Source organism: Stenella coeruleoalba, assembly GCF_951394435.1.
Source record: "Stenella coeruleoalba genome assembly, chromosome: 20".
Lineage (NCBI taxonomy): Eukaryota > Metazoa > Chordata > Mammalia > Artiodactyla > Delphinidae > Stenella > Stenella coeruleoalba.
Window position 1 is genome coordinate 28,154,412 of NC_137166.1, and position 20,235 is coordinate 28,174,646.

Sequence of the window (20,235 nt, forward strand, 5' to 3'; positions counted from 1 at the left end):
GACAAGGATGTCCACTCTCACCACTATTATTTAACATAGTATTGGAAGTCCTAGCCACGGCAATCAGAGAAGAAAAAGATATAAAAGGAATACAAATTGGAAAAGAAGAAGTAAAACTGTCACTGTTTGCAGATGACATGATACTATACATAGAGAATCCTAAAGATGCCACCAGAAAACTACTAGAGCTAATCAATGAACTTGGTAAACTTGCAGGATACAAAATTAATGCACAGAAATCTCTTGCATTCCTATACACTAATGATGAAGTATCTGACAAAGGATTACTCTCCAAAATATATAAACAGCTCAGGTAGCTCAATATTATAAAAACAAACAACCTAATCAAAAAATGGGCAGAAGACCTAAACAGACATTTCTCCAAAGAAGACATGCAGGTGGGCAAGAGGCACATGAAAAGCTGCTCAACATCACTAATTATTAGAGAAATGCAAATCAAAACTAAAATGAGGTATCACCTCACACCGGTCAGAATGGGCATCATCAGAAAATCTACAAACAACAAATACTGGAGAGGGTGTGGAGGAAAGGGAACCCTCTTGCACTGTTGGTGGGAATGTAAATTGATACAGCCACTGTGGAGAACAGTATGGAGGTTCCTTCAAAAACTAAAAATAGAATTACCCTATGACCCAGCAATCCCACTACTGGGCATATACCCAGAGTAAACCATAATTCAAAAAGACACATGCACCCCAATGTTCATTGTAGCACTATTTACAATAGCCACGTCATGGAAGCAACCTAAATGTCCATCAACAGACGAATGGATAAAGAAGATGTGGTACATATATACAATGGAATATTACTCAGCCATAAAAAGGAACGAAATTGGATCATTTGTAGAGACGTGGCTGCATCTAGAGACTGTCATACAGAGTGAAGTAAGTCAGAAAGAGGAAAACAAATATCAGATATTAACGCATGTATGTGGAACCTAGAAAATGGTAGAGATGAACCGGTTTGCAGAGCAGAAATTGAGACAAACAAGTAGAGAAAAACGTATGGACACCAAGTGGGGAAAGTGGCGGGGGTTGATGGTGGTGGCGGGATGAACTGGGAGATTGGGATTGACATGTATACACTGATGTGTATAAAGTGGATGACTAATAAGAAAAATAAATAAATTAATTAAAAATTTAAAAAAATTTAAAAAGGAAGGAAATTATGACATATACTACAACATGGATGAACCTTGAGGACATTTACTTAATGAAATAAGCCAGTAACAAAAAGACAAATACTGTATGATTTCACTTAGAGTAGCCAAAATCATAGAGACATAAAGTAGAATGGTAGTTGCCAGGAGCTGGGGAGTGGGGGTGGTAATGGAGTTATTTTTTAATGGGTACAGAATTTCAGTTTCACAAGGTGAAAAGTGTTATGGAGACGGATGGTAATGTTGATTGCGCACTATGAAAGTATTTAGCACCACTGAACTATACACTTGAAAATTAAGATGGTTAATTTTACGTTATGTCTATATTACCAAAATTAAAAAAAAAAAGTTTTTGGGCTTCCCTGGTGGCGCAGTGGTTGAGAGTCCGCCTGCCGATGCAGGGGACACGGGTTCGTGCCCCGGTCCGGGAAGATCCCACATGCCGCGGAGCGGCTGGGCCCGTGAGCCATGGCCGTTGAGCCTGCGCGTTCGGAGCCTGTGCTCCGCAACGGGAGAGGCCACAACAGTGAGAGGCCCGCGTACCGCAAAAAAAAAAAAAAAAAGTTTTTAAGGTTGTGGAGCAACTGAGACCATCATATACTGCAGAGGAATTGTAAATAGGAACACACACTTTGGAAAACTGGCAAAATATATTAAAGCTAAATATACACATACTCTGTGATTCAACCGTTCTATGTATGTATATATGTATGTATGTACGTTTTATCTTTTGCATAAATGTATACATATTTTCACCAAGGCCATGCACATCAATGTTCATAGCAGCATTATTTGTACTAGCCCAGAAGTGGAAACTACCCAAATGTCCATTAAAAGAATAATAGATAAATAAATTATGGTGTGGTCACAGAAGAAAATACTCCAGTAAATAAAAGAATGAACTACAACCACGTAAAGCAACATGAATGAATTTCACAGCCATCACGGTAAGCAAAAGAAGCCAGACCCAAATGTATGACTCCATTTATATAAAGTTCAAATGAGACAAAACTAATCTATGGTGACACACTGTCAGATCAGTAGTTATTTTGAAGGGAGGAAGGACTGTTGACTAGGAAGGGAAATGAGACAATCTTCTGAGGTCTGTTAATATTCTGTTTCTCAATCTGGATGCTGAGTGGATGGATATATTCACTTTTAAAAATTCATTGAGCTGAACATTTAAGATTTGTGTACTTTACCGCACATATATTATCCATTATACTATAATAAAAGTAAAAAAAAAAGTAAAATATTCTCTCCACTGTAGAATATTCGATATTTTTGCTACCCAGAATTCATATCACTTTCCCTTCCCTCAACTATTTGCAGTTTAGAACCTTGTTTGACTTCTTTGGTATTCCCCCCCAATCCCTAGCATGTGGTTCATGGAAAGAAAGCTAGAAATATTTCTTAAATGACAGAATTCAGCTCCACAATTGCCCCCTAACTTGAGCTGCTGCTGCCAGAGATGGGTTCTTAGTGGGTGGCAGCAAATTGCATAATGCTTTGTGATCTGTGGCTGAGTGATTAGCAGTATTCTTTAAAAGTCATTAAAAGCTTAAAAGGGAAGCTTCTTACTTTGCTCTTCAGATGAATTTAATTTCAGCTGCACAAAAGGTGACTTGACATCAGACATGGCAAACAGGCTTTGACTAGAACACTAGCTCCTGTGTGTTCACAATTGGTTGGGTCTATCCAGAAATCCTGTGCTAAGGATGCTGAGAGCAGGTCCAGGCTCAGCGGAGGAACGTTGAGATCATTTGGTGTATCAGTCAAGATGTTTGAGCTCCAAATAACCAATTGAATTTGGCCTGAACAATAAGGAAATGTGTTATTAATCTAATTGGAAGTTTGGCAGTAGATTGGTTGATTCAGCAGCTCACAGTCTCCAGGGACTTTCCATCTCTCTGCTGTGTCACCCTCGGTGTGAACTCCATCTTGGGGGCAGTAAAGATGTTGCTGATCAGACAGGATAGACAGTTCTTACCCTATAAGATGGCTCGTAATCCTTGGGCTCTGTCAGAGCTCCTGAGAGACACAGGACATTGAAAGACGTTCTCTACAACTGGGATCTGTTAAAGAGTAAACAAAGGAACTTAAGACCACAGCAATCATTAACTGAGCTGTATGCAATAACTGTGCTAAGGGTCTCTGCAAGACTTTTCTCAGTTAATCCTCACAGCAACCCTTTGAGAGGGATGCTATTGACAGCCTCATTTAAGATGCAGAAAATGAGGCTAGAGTTAAGTGGCTTACTCAAGGCCATATGGTCAGCCCAGCACAGAACAATGATTCAAACATGACTCCAGACTCTATATTCCATATTAATTCCTACACTTATCTCTTCTCTCATAGTAATAACACCCCCATCCCTGTAAAAGACACCATAGTTTAAAGGTGACAAGCATGGGGAAGATGTAAAGCAACCAGAGTTCTCATACATTGTTAGAGGGAATATAAACTATACAACCACTTTGTAAAACTAACAATTTCTAAAAAAAGTGAAACACACACCCACCCTATGACCCAGGCATGCTACTCCTAGGTATTTACCCAAGAAAAATGGAAACATTTACACAAAAACACTTTTACAAAAATGCTCATAGTGGCTTTATTCATAATAACCCCAAACTGGAAACCAGCCATGTGTCCATCAGTGAATGACACACCTGGGGTATGGCTGTAGAATGGGATACTATTCAGCAAAAAAAGGGAAGAAACTACGATTCCTGAATTGATATAAATGGATCTCAGAAACCATTGCCAGCTAAAAGCCAGATATAAAAGGATACATACTATGCCATTCTACTTGTATTAAGTTCAAGAACAGGTAAAGCTAATCTATGGTGATAGAGGTGACAGTAATTTTTCCTTGGAAGTATTGACTGGCAAAGGCACAGAGAACTTTTCGGGGTGCCAGAATATACTATCTTTTTTTTTTTTTTTTCGGTATGTGGGTCTCTCACTGTTGTGGCCTCTCCCGTTGCGGAGCACAGGCTCTGGACGCGCAGGCACAGCGGCCATGGCTCACGGGCCCAGCCGCTCCACGGCATGTGGGATCTTCCCAGACCGGGGCACGAACCCATGTCCCCTGCATTGGCAGGCGGACTCTCAACCACTGCGCCAACAGGGAAGCCCCAGAATATCCTATCTTGATCTGAGTGGCAGTACAGGTGTACACATATGTAAAAATTTATTGAACTGTACATTTAAGATTTGTGCACTTTACCAGATGAAATGATATCTCAATGAAAAGATTAATAATTTTCAAATTACAGAAAATGTGATTCACATCTAATATCGGCCTTGAACCTTGCAACAATCCAGGGCAGGGCAGGGCAGGGCTGATTATCATTGTGCATCCTTTGGGAACCTAAACTCTGGGAGAATTAAATGATTTATCCAAGGTTACAGAGGGAGGTAGTGGCAGACCAGAGCCTACACTCAAGTCTTCTGATATCACGGTCAGTGTTTTCTAGTCCACAAAAGACTCAGAGGTGAACTTAGAAGACTTCGTGAACTATAAGAGCTATCCACTGGACTATTAAATGGACTTTCCTGCCAAGTTTCTGAATTGGGAAGGGAATAAATCCCACATTCTCATTAATCAGCAGCTAACACTCTGATGACATTGTGAAGGTGGTAGCATTTTTTAAACACCTGGTTGTTTTATTTGTTATTAAACAAACTGTTGAGTGAAGAAAAAAATCCTACACATCTCTTCGTTGCTGCTGTTTCAAAACAGCTTTGCCGACATCTATCAACTTTGTTTATATCAAACTGCGCAATTTGTCACTGATGCTGAATTTGCCAAAAGAAAAGTGAATTTGATTGACAAGGCCCCAGGGCTTCTCTCTCTTCCTTTTCAACGTTCCAGATGTCAAAAAAAAAAAAAGTTGGATCCACCCCGAGGAAAGCTCATCTGCCGGTGAAAAATGCACCAAAGGAACTTGGGGGATATGGTTACAGTTTCTGTAGAAACTTTGCCTCCTAGAGACCCCATCTTCTTGATTGGTTCAAATTACCCTCCATTTTCAATTGCTGCCTTTCAATGAAGCCATCTGCTTTGAGGCCCATCTGTCAGGGGCTCTGTTGTGGTTGATTATTAAGTGCATTTGCAGATGGAGGTTCAGGAGAAAAAAAGCCTTAAATGACAAAAGAAAATTGTCCCCAAGAATGAACTAGAAAACAGAAACAGACTTCTAGCTATTACCACTCTTAGACATCAGAAGACTTAATCCTTCTTTGAAAACCCAGGAGTAAATTAACATCAGCAAACGAGCATGGTGGACAATAGTGGATATTGGGTGGCATTGGGGCTTTCCACCACACCTTCTCCCTTCTTTGGTAACTATACCCAAGAACGTGCAGGTTAACTTTGGGGGGGAATTACCTTTTTCACATTGTGACTATTCTCATAGGGATAATAACAATCTACCGTGAAGGGTTGTTCTAAGGATTAAATTCGTTAATACATGTTAAGGGCTTAGAGCAGAGTCTTACATAGAGTAAGTGCTCAATAAAGGTTAACTGTTTTTATTTCTCGCAGGGCCTGTTGCCACAATGCTCTACAATTGAGTAGAGGTTTCTCCGACTCACCAGAACAAAGCTACCCTCTGCCCTCACCCCATGCTACGCATCACAGGACATAGCAACTGTCCATAACTTTCACCGAGGGCAGCGGCATGACATGTTCCTCTTTATGTCCACCAGGGGGCGCTCAGTGAATGTTAGTTGAAAAAGGACCAGCCTGACGCCCCCAGAGTCCGGACTCTCAGAATGGAGGCTCCAGCACTCACAACTGATCAACTCTGCCGGAACTCACAGAGTCTGAATTTCTCAAATAGAACGGGCATCCTCAGCATTTGGTCCAAACTAGGGCTAACAGTGGCATCTGTGGCATAGTGAGGCAGAGCCAGCTCCTACCTGTGGCCCTATCTTGGTGGCCTGTGGTTCTGTAACATTCTTGGGCACTGGAAGCATTTCCTGAAGCAGCGACGTGGCCAGACCTTATCTTGCCTTGAGACAGAAGAGTGCTGAACACTTAGACTTCAGTGAAGCAATGCTAGAGTTTACCCTTATGAAAACCATTTCACACACACTCACCAGGCTACAGCCCCTGACTGAAGTCTGTCTTAGATGTCTCATTCTTTTTTAGAGCAGAAAATAAAAATTAGTTCTCAAAAAGTCAGGGAAGAGGGCATTTAGGGAAGAACAAAACTTTCTTTATCCATCTGGTTGATAATGTAATTTTAATGGAAAATATGTTTGTTTACCTTTTTAATCTGTAAGTGTCTTCACAGCATTTACTTTTTGTAATACATTTGATTTTAAATGATGAGAAGGCTGCTCTTCAGTTTCACGGTTCAGTTTAAACTGGAAGATTTGAAGGGAGAGTTTTTATCCAATATGGTCTCAGTTTTTAAAATCATCCATCAATTTCTATGATGTTTTTGTAAAAATCTATCCTGGCAAGAATCAACGTTTCTGTTTGTTTTTTTCTGAAATTAATTCCTGCAAGTAAAATTAAAATATGTTCATTTCAATGCAAGGCTTTGTATAGAATAAGTATGTAATAAATGTGTCAAGTGAATGAAAGAAATACAATGACCTGAGAAGAAGCGGGATAACTTCTGTGTTGTGGATTTGACTGGGCAGGACTCAGCACATTGTTTCATTTTACCCACAAAGATCTATCAGGATCTGTTGGCAAAGAGGGCTCTTTGTTCTCTGTCTTCCATTCAGCAAGCCAGGAATGGGTGTTTGAAAACCAGAAAACTCCTTACTTGATAGCTGGATCAGGGTTGCTTTATCTCTACCTGATGAATAATCTTAGCACCATACTTTATACCCAGAAGGTGTGTAATTGATAATGATATCAATTATCATTATAATGAATTAACAGTTTCTCGATTCTCTGGGACTATGAAGCCGGGGAACCCAATTATCATAAGGGGAAATTTAGGGGAAAGGAACTCATATGACAGACACTTGAGTTATGCTGTTTAATTTAATCCTTCCAACAACTCTTTCAAAGTATCCTTGTGTTTTAGAGCAGACAGGAAGCTGAGCAGAGGAAATTGTCTAAGGTCATGTAGCTAAGGAACCAGAAAAGGATTTGAACCCAGGTTGGTCTAATGCCACAGCCCAGAGTCTTGCCACTGTACCATTCTCTTTGTAGAGGAACAAGGGGCTGCTGTTTAGAGAGAAAGAATTGAGCTGCACATCCCACAGCAGGGACTCAGAGGAGGCAAGAGAGGGATGGAGCGTCATGCCTGTGGCACCTGAAGTGGGCACCCCCTTGCTTCACCCGAGCCCTAGCCCTGGCATACCCCACTGTCACTGGGGGAACAGGATTTCACCCTGCCCTCTGAGATGCTTCATGTCCTGGCCTCCCTGTACCATCATGGTTCTCAGACATTCCCACAGTGCCCTGGGCAAAAAGTCAGGGGATCCCAATGCTGCCTGTGGCCTGTTTGGGTCATGAAGGGGGGGTGGGCAAATCACTTGCCTTCTGAATCTGAGCCCCATCATGTGTCAGGGCAGTCAATAATGCTTGTCTAAGTCCAACCCACCTGGCAGGATGCGATGAGACTCCATGGAAAGATGTGCATGGAAGTGCTTCGAAAACATCAGAGGCCGTAGAAATGTTCCAGATTCCTCAACTTCTTTCCAAACAAGATGTGATAGGGTGAGTTCCTGAGAAATTAATTCGTGTCTGTTTTTTTTGTTGTTTTGCTTTGCTTTTTTTTTTTTTAAATTTGTCAGCATCCACTAACAAAGGATGAAAAGATGATTTGTTCCTTCTCCCTCAAAGGAAAACAGCGACGTGTAGAAGTTTGTATTCAATTCAGCTGCATAAAACAAACAAAAGCCAATAATGATAACAACACCAACACCTAGTGGCCTCAACAAGCTAAGACATTATTTCTCTGTCACGTAAGAAAAGTCTGAAGGGAGCCCATCCAGACAAGGTAGTGGTTCCTGAGTCATCAAGGACCCAGGCTCCTTCTACACTGTTGCTCCACCATCCTTAGCACCCTGCCTCACTGTTCAAGGTGGTTGCTTAAGATCTAGCTGTTATGCCCAGGTTCCAGCTAGCAGAAAGGAAGTCAGGGACCTGAAGCAGCTCCTCATTCCCTTTAAAGATATATTCCTACAGTTTTATATCCACTTCCACTTACAGTCATTGGACAAAATTTGGTTACCTGGCCATCACTGGCTGCAAAGTAGGCTGGGAAATGTCTTAGCTGGATGTCCATGTCCCAGATAATTGCTGGGTTCTTATTACTAAGAGGAAGAGGGTGGATATTGGGGGCAAACCCATTGTCTCTGACCCATCATATCTTGGGTTCTTAAGTAAGTTCCAGATTCCTTGTCCAGGTGTCAGGTGTGTGTGTGTGTGTGTGTGTGTGTGTGTGTGTGTGTGTGTGTGTGTGTGTGTGTGTGTGTGTACATGCATGCATGTATTAGGAGGAAGGGTGCCAGCAGGGGAAAACACCCAACAGTGTACCATTATCTGAGACCAGTGGACCTCAAATTTTAGTGCAAAACAGAACCACCTGAGAAACTTGCTAAAACTAGTCAGTAGGCAAAGATTCTCGGGCAGAAAACTAGCACTGATCAAAAAGGACAAAACAAACTGGTTTTCATCAAAAATTAAAATTTCTGATCATCAAAAGATACCATAAGAAAATGAAAAGGCAAGCCATAGACTGAAAGGAAATTTTCCTAATAGTTATTTAGGACAAAGGACATATGTCCAGAATTGTGCACTGGTCTCAGACTATCAATAACCAGTGCTGTGGATGGACCAGCCCTTATGGTTCTTATTATGACTGAAGACACCCTTCAGCTATAAGCGTCAGAAAACTTTGAAAAAAAGAGGGTTTTTTTACTTACAAGATCTAGAAATTACACAGCACATCTGGGGCCACACAGAAATTACACAGCACATCTAAAATCAAGGTTAGAGAGAGAGAGAGCATGCATGGGCCTGGGGTTCTGCTTTTACTGGGCTTGGGGGTTGGGGGATCTAGGTTTTCTTGAACTCACTCTTTATTGGTGAATTTAAAATATGCAGGCGGGAATTTTAAAGCACAAGAAGAGAAAAAAAACAAGTAACCCAAAGGTCAGTTGTTGAAATCAACCAAGATCTCTAAATATAAAGGCACCTTGGTGGGGAGAGGCAGCCTGGCCGTTTATCTTGCCGTGGGGCTGGCAGTGTGTTTACTCTAAATAGTTGCCTTCGAAGAGGTTGCCTCTTTTTTTAAATTTATTTAATTTAATTTTTTTTTTTTTTTTTTTTTGGCTGTGTTGGGTCTTCGTTGCTGTGCACGGGATTTTCTCTGGTTGTGGTGCGCGGGGGCTACTCTTCATTGCGGTGCGCGGGCTTCTCACTGAGTTGGCTTCTTTTGTTTGCGGAGCGCGGACTCTAGGCGTGCGGGCTTCAGTAGTTGTGGCACGTGGGTCAGTAGTTGTGGCTTGCAGGCTCTAGAGCGCAGGCTCAGTAGTTGTGGTGCACGGGCTTAGTTGCTCCGTGGCATGTGGGATCTTCCTGGACCAGGGCTTGAACCCATGTCCCCTGCATTGGCAGGTGGCTTCTTAACCACTGCACCACCAGGGAAGCCGAGGATACCTCTTTGAAACGGATGCCTCAGCGATCAAAGTTTGTCAGGCACTGTGTTACAAAAAAGAAAAAATTGTCAGGGCTTACACTACAAGAATATATAAAAGAACTTCTGAAAATTAATAATTATGAATAATAATTAAAAAGATAATCCAATGTTTCTAAATGGTCAAAAGACTTCAATAGGCACTTCATGAAAGAGCATATAAAAATACCAATAAACATGAAAAAATAGTCAATATCCTTAGTCATCAGGGAAATCTAAATTTAAACCACAATGATCCACTTCTTCATACCCACTAGAATGACTACAGTTTAAAAGCCTGATAATACCAAGTGTTGACAGAAATGTGAAGCAACTGGAACTCTCGTATTCTGCTGGATGGAATCTTAAAGGCTACAACCATTTTAGAAAAGTTTGGTGGACTCTAATAAAGACACAGCAATTCCACTGCTAGGTATCTACCCAAGAGAAATGAAAGCATATTGTCCACAAAAAGGCTTATGTAAGAATGCCCATAGCAGCCCCAAACTGGGAACAACCTGAATGTCCATCCAAGAAGAATGGATAACCCAACAGTGGGGCATGCATACCATGGAATACTAGTCAGAGATGTGAAGGAATAAACTATTGATATACACAACAATACGAATGAATTTCAGAAACAGTGGGCTGAGTAAAAGAAGCCAGAACAAAGTATTGATATTTACCATAGGACTCCATTTAAACGAAGTTCATGAATAGATGAAACCAACATGGGATAGAAATCAAACAGTGGTTGTGGGTGGGTGAGAGGTACGGACTTGGGGGGGCCGGGAACTGCTAGGGTGATGTACATGTTCTGTGTCTTGACTGGGGTGTGGGTTACATGGGGTTGTACATCTGTCAAAACTCATCAAACTCTGCAGTTGAGGTTTTGCTCATTTTACTGAATGTAAATGTAATTTAATCTCAAAAACTGAGTGTGTTTATGAATTGCCAGCCCTAGTCTCAGAGATTTTGATTCATGGGATCTAGGAAATTGACACTTTTCAGCTTAGGAATTGGCATTTTTATCACCCCCTTCCTCAGGGTGTCCTGATGCCGGTGGATGGGATAGATGTGAGTTCTGGAACTGGAGAGGGAGGCATGAAGGCCGTGTGGCTTGGAAGGGATTGGCTCCCTGAGTTCCAGAGGACCATAAGGTGTGGGGTGGAGGTGGGAAGAGGGGCCTGGGTCCACTGCACACAGTGCCTTGCCGGGGGGGCCCTCGGGTGGGTAGGTGCAAGAATGCTCGGGACGTTGGTGCCTACTGCAGGGGCTCTGGGGGAGCAGGCAGGGCCCCATCACAGAGGCCTGTGGTCAGGGGTGAGGGTAGCTGGGAGAATATCTTTGTAGCTGATGGCCAGTGGAAGCACAACCCAGGGCTAGTGTTACCAAACCAAACTTGGGTCTGCTCACCTGCACGCAGTAAAGCCCATCTACTGACACCAGGCTGTGGTGAAGGAAAGTGCAGCGTTTATTTCAGGGTCAAGCAAGGAGTCCAGGGCAGCAAGTGCTTAAAAGACCCAAACTCCCCATGGCTTTCAGGGAAAGGTGTTTAAAGACAGGGTGAGGGAGAGGGAGTTGTGGGTGTGTGATCAGCTCATGGACATTCTTCTGATTGGTTGGTGGTGAGATAATCAGGAGTCAACATCATCAATCTTCTGGTTCCAGCTGGTCTGGGGTCTACGTGCTTGTGGGCAGCATGCAGTTAACTATTCCCACCTGATGGGGGGTTTCAGTATCTACAAAACAGCTCAAAGGATTTGGCTCAGAAGATTATCTATAGCCCTTGAAGAGGAATTGAAGGTCCTTGACTTTAATGGCTAAACGATTATTTTGTCTTGCTTGCTTTGTTTCTGCATTTTCTCACTTCTCTGATTAAATTTATTCTTTGGGGCTTCCCTGGTGGCGCAGTGGTTGGGAGTCCGCCTGCCGATGCAGGGGACACGGGTTCATGCCCCGGTCCGGGAGGATCCCACATGCCGCGGAGCGGCTGGGCCCGTGAGCCATGGCCGCTGAGCCTGCGCGTCTGGAGCCTGTGCTCCACAACCGGAGAGGCCACAACAGTGAGAGGCCCGCGTACCGAAAAAAAAAAATTATTCTTTGGAGCTCGGGGGAGGCCAAGGAGGCTAAAGTTTTTCTACAAACAGGAGGCAGGTAGAGGACATGGGGGTTCTGTCCCAGGAAGGCCCCATAGAGTCCTGCTTGGTTACAGTTTCCTCAATTGAGGAGGAAAAATTACTCCTCAATCCTGAGGAGGAACAGGTGTGGAATAAGAAGGGGAATAACGTTTTAAATAAATAAATAATAGAGAGGTTAATCATAAACTCGGCAGAGGAACTCAGCTTTAGGGAGACTCCGTTTCACTAGGAATCACAGTAATAGTTAAGATATACTGAGCGCTTTACAAGTGCTAAGAGCTTTATATGCATCTATTCATTTTGTTTTCCCCATATTATAGATGAGAAAACTGAGACATCAGGGGAGTCAGGATTTGAACCCAGATAACCTGGTTCCAGGGCTCACATCCTGACCCTCCGTGCTGGTCTCCCCCTTCCACTGACCCCCACCCCCACCCCATCTCTGTATCATTGCTTTCCTGGGCATCAGATAAATTGCTGTAGTCATAGGTAGAAATATGGAGCCTCAAAAAATGACTGAGGAAAAGAAAAAGATAACTGAGGTTGGACTCCTCAAAGCCTTGGTGAGTGGGAAGCCACAAGCCGCTGTAGGGCCAGGCAGGTCTTGCAAATGAGTGAAAGGGGCAGGTTGACACATTAGGGAGTGGTGGGGATGGTGGCACGACCACTTTAAAGGGGGCAGCCATTACTGAGATGGTCCCATCGGGGCCATGCAGGAGCACTGGTCCCTGGAGACCCAGAGTTTTAAAGATTTTGATCATTCACATTCCAGTCAAGTGAAATGTGTGCGGGTGTGATGCAGCCCCGGGGGTGAGGACTGCAACGTCTGCTCTCCCCTGCCTCCTGGGTCTCCTGGAGCAGGATGGACGGCAGGCCAGTGACCTTCAGAAGGTCAGGCCTCGGTCTTCTAAGGATGAGGATATGTAACTCCCTAAAAGCCCACCCTCGCCTGCATACTGAACCTGAACTTTCTGAGGCAGCCAGGAGAGTCCCACACTGCCCTCCTGTCTGCGTCCACCCTTCCTTCCTGACAGTCAGTAGCTCCATCCCAGGATCTAACCACCCCCTCCTCAGTACTCCTTTGCCCTCTGCCAGCTTTTCCAAAGGCCTGCACGTCTGCCAAATCTTAGGATTATCTGCCTCCCACTTTGTCCCCCCATGTCCCCCGCTGCCTCCTGCTCCATTTATTGGTTGATACTTTTTTTTGTTCCTTTCTTAAATTCCATTTGCGCCATCGCGTGGCCCAATCTTTCACCTCGTTCCATATCTAGCTGCAGCCTGAGCTTGGGCGTCTGTGGGCTTTGCAGCCACATATGAAAAGAGGAGAGTTTAGCAGCAGTTTAGATTATATACTAACTTAAAGAAAACCAGGTCTCTGCATCTCCACATACATTTCCTGCCCCCTGCCTCTCCAACCCCAAGTCTTCCAGTTTAATCCAAGAGCTCTGGAGACTTTTTTCTTTCTGGCGTAAACAACAGAAATTTATTTTCTCACTGTTCTGGAGGCCACAAGTCCAAAATCAAGGTGTTGGCAGGGTTGATTTTTTTCTGACTCCTTTCTCCTTCGTTTGTCGATGGCTGTCTTCTCCTCTGTGCGTGTCTGTGTCCTAATCTTGTCTTATAAGGACACCGGTCATATTGGATGAGGGCCCACCTTCATGACTTCATGTTAACTGAATTATCTCTTTGAAGACTATCTCCAAATACAATCACCTTCTGAGGTGTTGGGGGTTAGATTTGCTTTAACCTCACGCATGCTTCTTATAAAAACCTCGCTCATCAGTAGGTGTGAGCCGGGGTCTCACGATGCAGGATGTGGGCATGTGGGTGTTCCAGAACCCCCTACAGGCTGTCACCATCCTCCACCTGACCCTGGGGCCTCTGCCCCCCCTAAGATGCCTGGCACATTGCACCCCACCCCTGGGCAGATGTGAGGGAAAAAAGCCCATCTCCTTGCTCATAGCAGGACAATTCAGTGGTATGAGCTTTGCCCCAGAGCACCCCAGGGGGAAAGGTCAAGGATAGAGAGTCCCTGACAACACATCAGTGCTGGGCCCCCTCCTTCCCTGTTCTGTTTCCCTCTCGCCTTCAAAAACTCACGGGCACAGAATTCTTGTCTCCAGCTCTTAATCAGAGAAGCCTGTGGGCAGAAGAGGGTCAGTGCTGGCCTGAGCAAGGAGCAGGGCAATGCCTAAAACAGGTTGACAAGAAACCCCTCTACTCCCAGCACTAAATTCAAGATACTAAAATCCCATTATCATGGTGAAAAAATAGTCTTAATTGTCCAACAATAGAGACTAGGCTTGATAAATTACAGCACACACTTACAATGCATATTACGCCATCGTTAGCAGTGTCATACAGAGTCTGGCAAAATGCTGACATTTGTTGAAGCTGGGGGATGGGTACATTTCATTTTACTATACTCTACTTTTATGTATGTTTGAAATTTTCCATAATAAAATGTTTATAAAAAGGTGGATAAAGAAAATGCTGTTGTACTTGGAAATTATTCACTATGTAGTTAAGTGAAAAAAAACTGGCTACAACTGCTAATCCAACTATTTAAAACAATAAATCTATACATACATTTTTAAATATTAAGAAATTGATAATTAAGAGAATTATATTTACAAAACAAATTGAAATGTACATACCCAATGACCCAGCAATTCCACTTCTGGGTAGAGAAACACACATGAGAAAGGAAATGGGTAAACAGCCTAAGTGTCTATTAATAGAAAAATGGCTTTTAAAATGGTACTATATTTGCAAACAAAGCAACTGACAAAGGATTAATGTCCAAAATATACAAGCAGCTCATGCAGTTCAACACCATAAAAGCAAATAACCCAATCAAAAATTGGGCAGAAGACCTAAATAGACATTTCTCCAAAGAAGACATACAGGTGGCCAAGAAGCACATGAAAAGCTGCTCAACATCACTAATTATTAGAGACATGCAAATCAAAACTACAATGAGGTATCATCTCACACCAGTTAGAATGGGCATCATCAGAAAATCTACAAACAGCAAATGCTGGAAAGGGTGTGGAGAAAAGGGAACCCTCTTGCACTGCTGGTGAGAATGTAAATTGATATAGCCACTATGGAGAACTGTACGGAGGTTCCTTAAAGAACTAAAAATAGAATTACCATATGACCCAGCAATCCCACTACTGGGCATATACTCAGAGAAAACCATAATTCAAAAAGACACATGCACCCCAATGTTCACAGCAGCACTATTTACAATAGCCAGCTCATGGAAGCAACCTACATATCCATCAACAGAGGAATGGATAAAGAAGATGTGGTACATATATACAATGGAATATTACTCAACCATAAAAAGGAATGAAATTAGGTCATTTGTAGAGACGTGGATGGACCTAGAGACTGTCATACAGAGTGAAGTAAGTCAGAAAGAGAAAAACAAATATTGTATATTATCACATATATGTGGGATCTAGAAAAATGGTATAGATGACCTTAACTGCCAAGCAGAAATAGAGACACAGATGTACAGAACAAATGTATGGACACCAAGGGGGAAAGGGGTCGGGTGGGAGGAATTGGGAGATTAGGACTGACATATATACACTATTGATACTACGTATAAAGTAGACAACTGATGGGAACATACCGTATAACACAGGTAACTCTACTTAATGCACTGTTGTGTCCTAAATGGAGGGAATATATGTATATGTATGGCTGATTCATTTTGCTGTGCAGTAGAAGCTAACACAACATTGTAAAGGAACTATACTCCAATAAAAATTAATTAATAAAAAAATGGTACTATAATCATTCTTTGAAATATTTGGCAGCAGACAAAAAGAAAATTATCAGAACACTTAAGTGCAGGTACCCTTCTAAATACTTAGGCACATTTACGTAATTCTCACCCTATAAAGAAGGTATTGTCATCAAGCCATTTTATAGATAAAGAATAGAAAAATTAAGAAACGTGCCCAAAGTTCATTGGGCCAATGGTGATCCTGGGGCTTGAACCCAGGGAGCAGTCATCCTGGCTGCAGAGCCCATGCTCTAAGTCATTATGCTATTTCACCACTTGATGATGAGATGGTCCTATAAATATCAACAAATTTATCAGACCTAACATTTAGTTGCAGCCCTTCACATGGCAGGCACTGTTTTTAATAGGTGACATGTGTTATCTCATTTTGTCCTCATGACAACTTTTTTAGGAAGGGAGATACTAACTTCTAAAATCTCCCTTTTACAAAGGAGACAATCAAAGCACTGAGAAGTTAAGTAACCTGCCCAAGGTCACACAGCTAAGAAGCAGTAGAGACAAGATTCAAACCTATGTAATCAGGTTCCAGAGCCCGTGCTCTCAACGCCTCTGCCCTAAGTCAATAAATCACAACAGTATGAGAAATACAGTTCAAACAAATTAAAAAACCCACAAAATAATGTGTTTTCTAGAAGTACATGTGTAAGCATATATTAGAATAAGTACTCAATGTGAAGAAGAAAAATGAAACCACAAAGCTGAATTTGTGATATAAAATATATACTAACTTAAAGAAAACCAGGTCTCTGCATCTCCACATACATAGAGAACTGTCTGGAATGATATTTATTACCCTGATGAGTCGTCATCTGGAAGGCAAGGGCTGGAGCCAGCTCCAGGAGTGGGGCTGGCTGTCTAAGGGGACTTGAGACCTATCTGTAATGTTCTAATTCTTTTTACAAGAAGAGTATATTCGTGTATTATGCATAATTAAAAATTAATAATGCCCCGAATAGTCTACATGGACATATACTAAAATGGTACCAAGGACCATCTCTGGGTGGTGAGATTTTCTTAGTTCTTTTCTATAATTTATAAATTTTCTACCAAGAGAAAATATATGACTTCAGAAATCAAGGCGGGGGAGGAAGGAAGGGAGCAAAAAGAAACAAATGTATCGTTATTGCCCCAAGATGATGCCCCCACCTTCTCCTCCTGGTCGTCTCCCGTTCGTTCTCCCAGACCCACCAGGATGTCCTGGTCCCCAGCCCCTTCCCCCAGAACAGCTTACTCCCCACTCACTGCACTCTGAGCCCCACAGTGGTGCAGACTACCTTGCCCCGTTTTGGATGGATATGTGGGCTTGGCCATGAACTTCTCCAGGGTGGGCCCTCCGTGCTGGCCTCTGACCTCCCTGCAGGCTTCACTCCAAGCCCTGGTCCATGGGCATCAATCAGTGTTGATGGAATTTACATTGTTCAGAGTCCTTCAAAATAGAAGAGGAGAGGATCCTTCATGTCCACCTTTCCCTCCCCACCTGGGACCCCCTCTGAGTTCCAAGGGTCTTCTGACTACCCGTCCCACCCCCATGTGCCTCCAAGGGTGCATTGCCAAGTCCACTGAGCACCTACTATGTGCCAGACACTGTTCTTGACACTGGGATTGGCCCACAGTGACATGCCCAGTAAATGGCAAAGACAAGGATTGACCCCAGCCTTCAGATGCCATATCTGATACTGACCCCAGATCCTCAGACCCCAGACCCATCAGTGATTAAATTCATGGTTTTGTTAGAGTCCCCACAGCACTCACAGTTAATTTCTCCAATGTGGTTATTCTAAAGTCTACAGCAATTTACTTCACAGCCGCCGTTCACTGTTCTTGGGTCTTCCTTGACCGAATAAACACTTAAGGTAACAAGCAGAAGAAATGAGGGAATGTAGGTCAGATTTCATCTGAACCTATAAAGCCAATAAGGGGATTATTATATTACTTCATGGGCTAAGTAAAAAAAATTATGCATTTTAAACTATAATTATAAGGCATCTTTCATGATAAATATATATGGCTTATGAATGGTTTCCTTCAAATAATGTCCCTGTTTCCAAAGAGATAGAACTTTATTTAATTCACAAGTTTGCTTGTCTGACTTTCTAATGTACACACCCTGCCAATTAACATCTGCAGAAAGCAAGGATTTTTCCGTTAGTAAAGTCCCTGGCCCCATGGAATGTGCATTCTGTTAGGGGAAGTTAGAAAATGACAGGTGCTCAGGAAAAAAATAAAGCTGGGAAGGGGAATGGGGTAAGTTTCTGAGGGGGGGACAATGAGACTTGAAGGAGATGATGGAGGGAGCCACTGACAAAGCATCCCAGGCACAGGGGACCAGAAGTGCAAAGGCCCTGAGGCAGAACATTTTTGACAGTCCTGAGGTACAGGACTAGGCAAATGGACCTGGTGGGAGGGAGTCATGTAGGGCCTTGTAAGCCAACATAAGTACTTTGGTTTCTACTCCAAGAGAAGTGGTGAGCTATTGGAGGGTTTGGAACAGAAGATGAGATGTTCTACCAGGATTAGTCCGGCCGCTGTGTTAGGAACAGACCAAGGTTCTAGCTGCACTCACTTGAATTCTCTTGAAGCCTCTTGAAACATTGTTGTTATTGCTATTAAGTATTATTCATATTAATAACAGTTGTGGAACTTGGCTTCTGTTCAAGACTGAGCTCTGAATAACCATTTTATCTGGGCCCAGAGGGACAGGGAGGTGGCACAAACCTGGAAACCGAGTTTTGGGATTATTCACCATCCTCAAGGTCAGCCAGCATTCAAGGTCACCATAGCAACAGCTCCGACACTTCCGGACACTGAGGTCCACAGCGCTCCTTGCTGCTAACAGTCGCTGGAGGGCCCTGCCTTGGGCTTAGTGTATCGCTTTGTTTTTTCTGTCAGACAAATTTGGAAAATACTGCTTTAAAACAAGATGTTCCCATTTTATGGCATCCTAAATATGTCTAATTATCTCCAATTGTACTATGAAATTCTCAAAAAAATCTTCACAAAATGAATTTAACTGTGCCTGACTATAACTTATAAATGCATTGCAAATAGGACTTTTGGTAGTAGGGAAATTGGGGACAAAGTTAATGTCCTAAAAATTCAAACTAAGGCTTCAGAAAAAAGGGGGGGGGTCACTGCTTATAGCAGTTTATGCTAACTCCGAATTGTTTTCCCAAGGGCCTGTCATCTGTGAACTTAGAACTACTTTCTAAGATCTGAGCAAAGCAAATCTGATTGTCTTAACTTTTTGAAGCGCTGGTTGGTTGACCAGTAAGACTAAATTGGGATTTCCCGCAGAGTGCAATGAACTAAATTACCACCAGGTGGCAGCAGACATCCATTAAAAGTCAATCCCTTTTTAAACTGTAGTCCTCAGACTTGCAGATATGAACCAAAGAGCTATGGCATTGCGAGGGGGAGTACTTAGAATTCTGGGTAACCATAGCTAAATTATGTTGCTGATTTTTAAAAAACATATCCAGCTTTCAATGTACCTACGACCCCCTGCCCCCCAACCCCTTCCCCCGGGGACTTACTAGATAAATGAACCAGTTCTCAAATGGGGATTATTTTGCGCCCCAGGGGACGCTTGGCAATATCTGAAAATATTTTTGGTTGTCACTCTAGGGGAGTGCTACTGGCATAGGGTAGGTGGAGGCCAGGGATGCTGCTAAACACCCTGCAATGCACAGGACGGCTCCCACAACGAAGAATCTTCTGACCCGAAATGTCAGTACTGAGCTTGAGACACCCTGGATTACATAACAAAGTCCTGCTTCTGATGAAGTGAGACTGGGCTCCCTGGGTCTCTATTTTTCTGTAGCCTGGCCCCCTGTCCAGGGAGGAATCACTCAGTGATGCTGCAGCACTGAATTGTGTGAGGACACTGGAAAATAGATCCCATCGCTGCCTGACTGTCTGATCTCCTTGGATCTTTGTCTTTCATTGTTTTGGAAAATTCTCAGCTATCTTTTTTTCAGATATCTTTTCTATCCATTTTTTTTCTCTCTTCTCCTTCTGGGATTCCAGGTACACATATATTGGACATGAGATATTGTCACACATCTCTTGGATCCTCTGTACTCTTGTTCTTTTTTCTCCACTACTTTTTCTTCTTATTTAACTTGGGTAATTTATATGGCCCTCTCTTAAAGTTCACTCATTCTCTCCTCAACTGCCTCAAATCTACTGAGGAACCCATTGGAGTTATTCTTTTTTTGGACAGTCCTATTTTTATTTATTTATTTTAAAAACTTTTATTAAAGTATAGTTGATTTACAAAGTTGTGTTAATTTCTGCTGTACAGCAAAATGACTCACTTATACATATATATATTCTTTTTCATATTCCTTTCCATTATGGTTTGTCACAGTATATTGAATATAGTTCCCTGTGCTATACAGTAGGACCTTGTTGTTTATCCATCCTATATATAAT

The 20,235-nt window shown here is 42.6% G+C and overlaps 1 protein-coding gene and 1 long non-coding RNA gene across 3 annotated transcripts in view; both read right to left on the bottom strand.

The window, feature by feature from the left end:
- NUP93 (nucleoporin 93) overlaps positions 1–3,257 on the bottom strand; it is a 122,152-nt gene extending 118,895 nt beyond the window's left edge. The window contains exons 1-2 of one of the 2 annotated variants that reach the window (XM_079906862.1): positions 3,171–3,253; positions 2,762–2,994 (exon numbers count right to left, since the gene is read on the bottom strand). The gene's annotated coding sequence lies outside the window, so the exon portion shown is untranslated. Of the gene's footprint in view, positions 1–2,761; positions 2,995–3,170 lie in introns of both variants that reach the window. The other variant, XM_079906861.1, reaches the window with a different exon arrangement.
- A 13,713-nt stretch (positions 3,258–16,970) lies between these two features.
- On the bottom strand, positions 16,971–18,866 carry LOC307178725. The gene is made up of 3 exons (XR_013825269.1): positions 18,517–18,866; positions 17,554–17,702; positions 16,971–17,227 (listed from the first exon to the last, which is right to left on the bottom strand). It is a non-coding gene; the product is annotated as an uncharacterized lncRNA (long non-coding RNA).
- Positions 18,867–20,235: the final 1,369 nt, after the last annotated feature.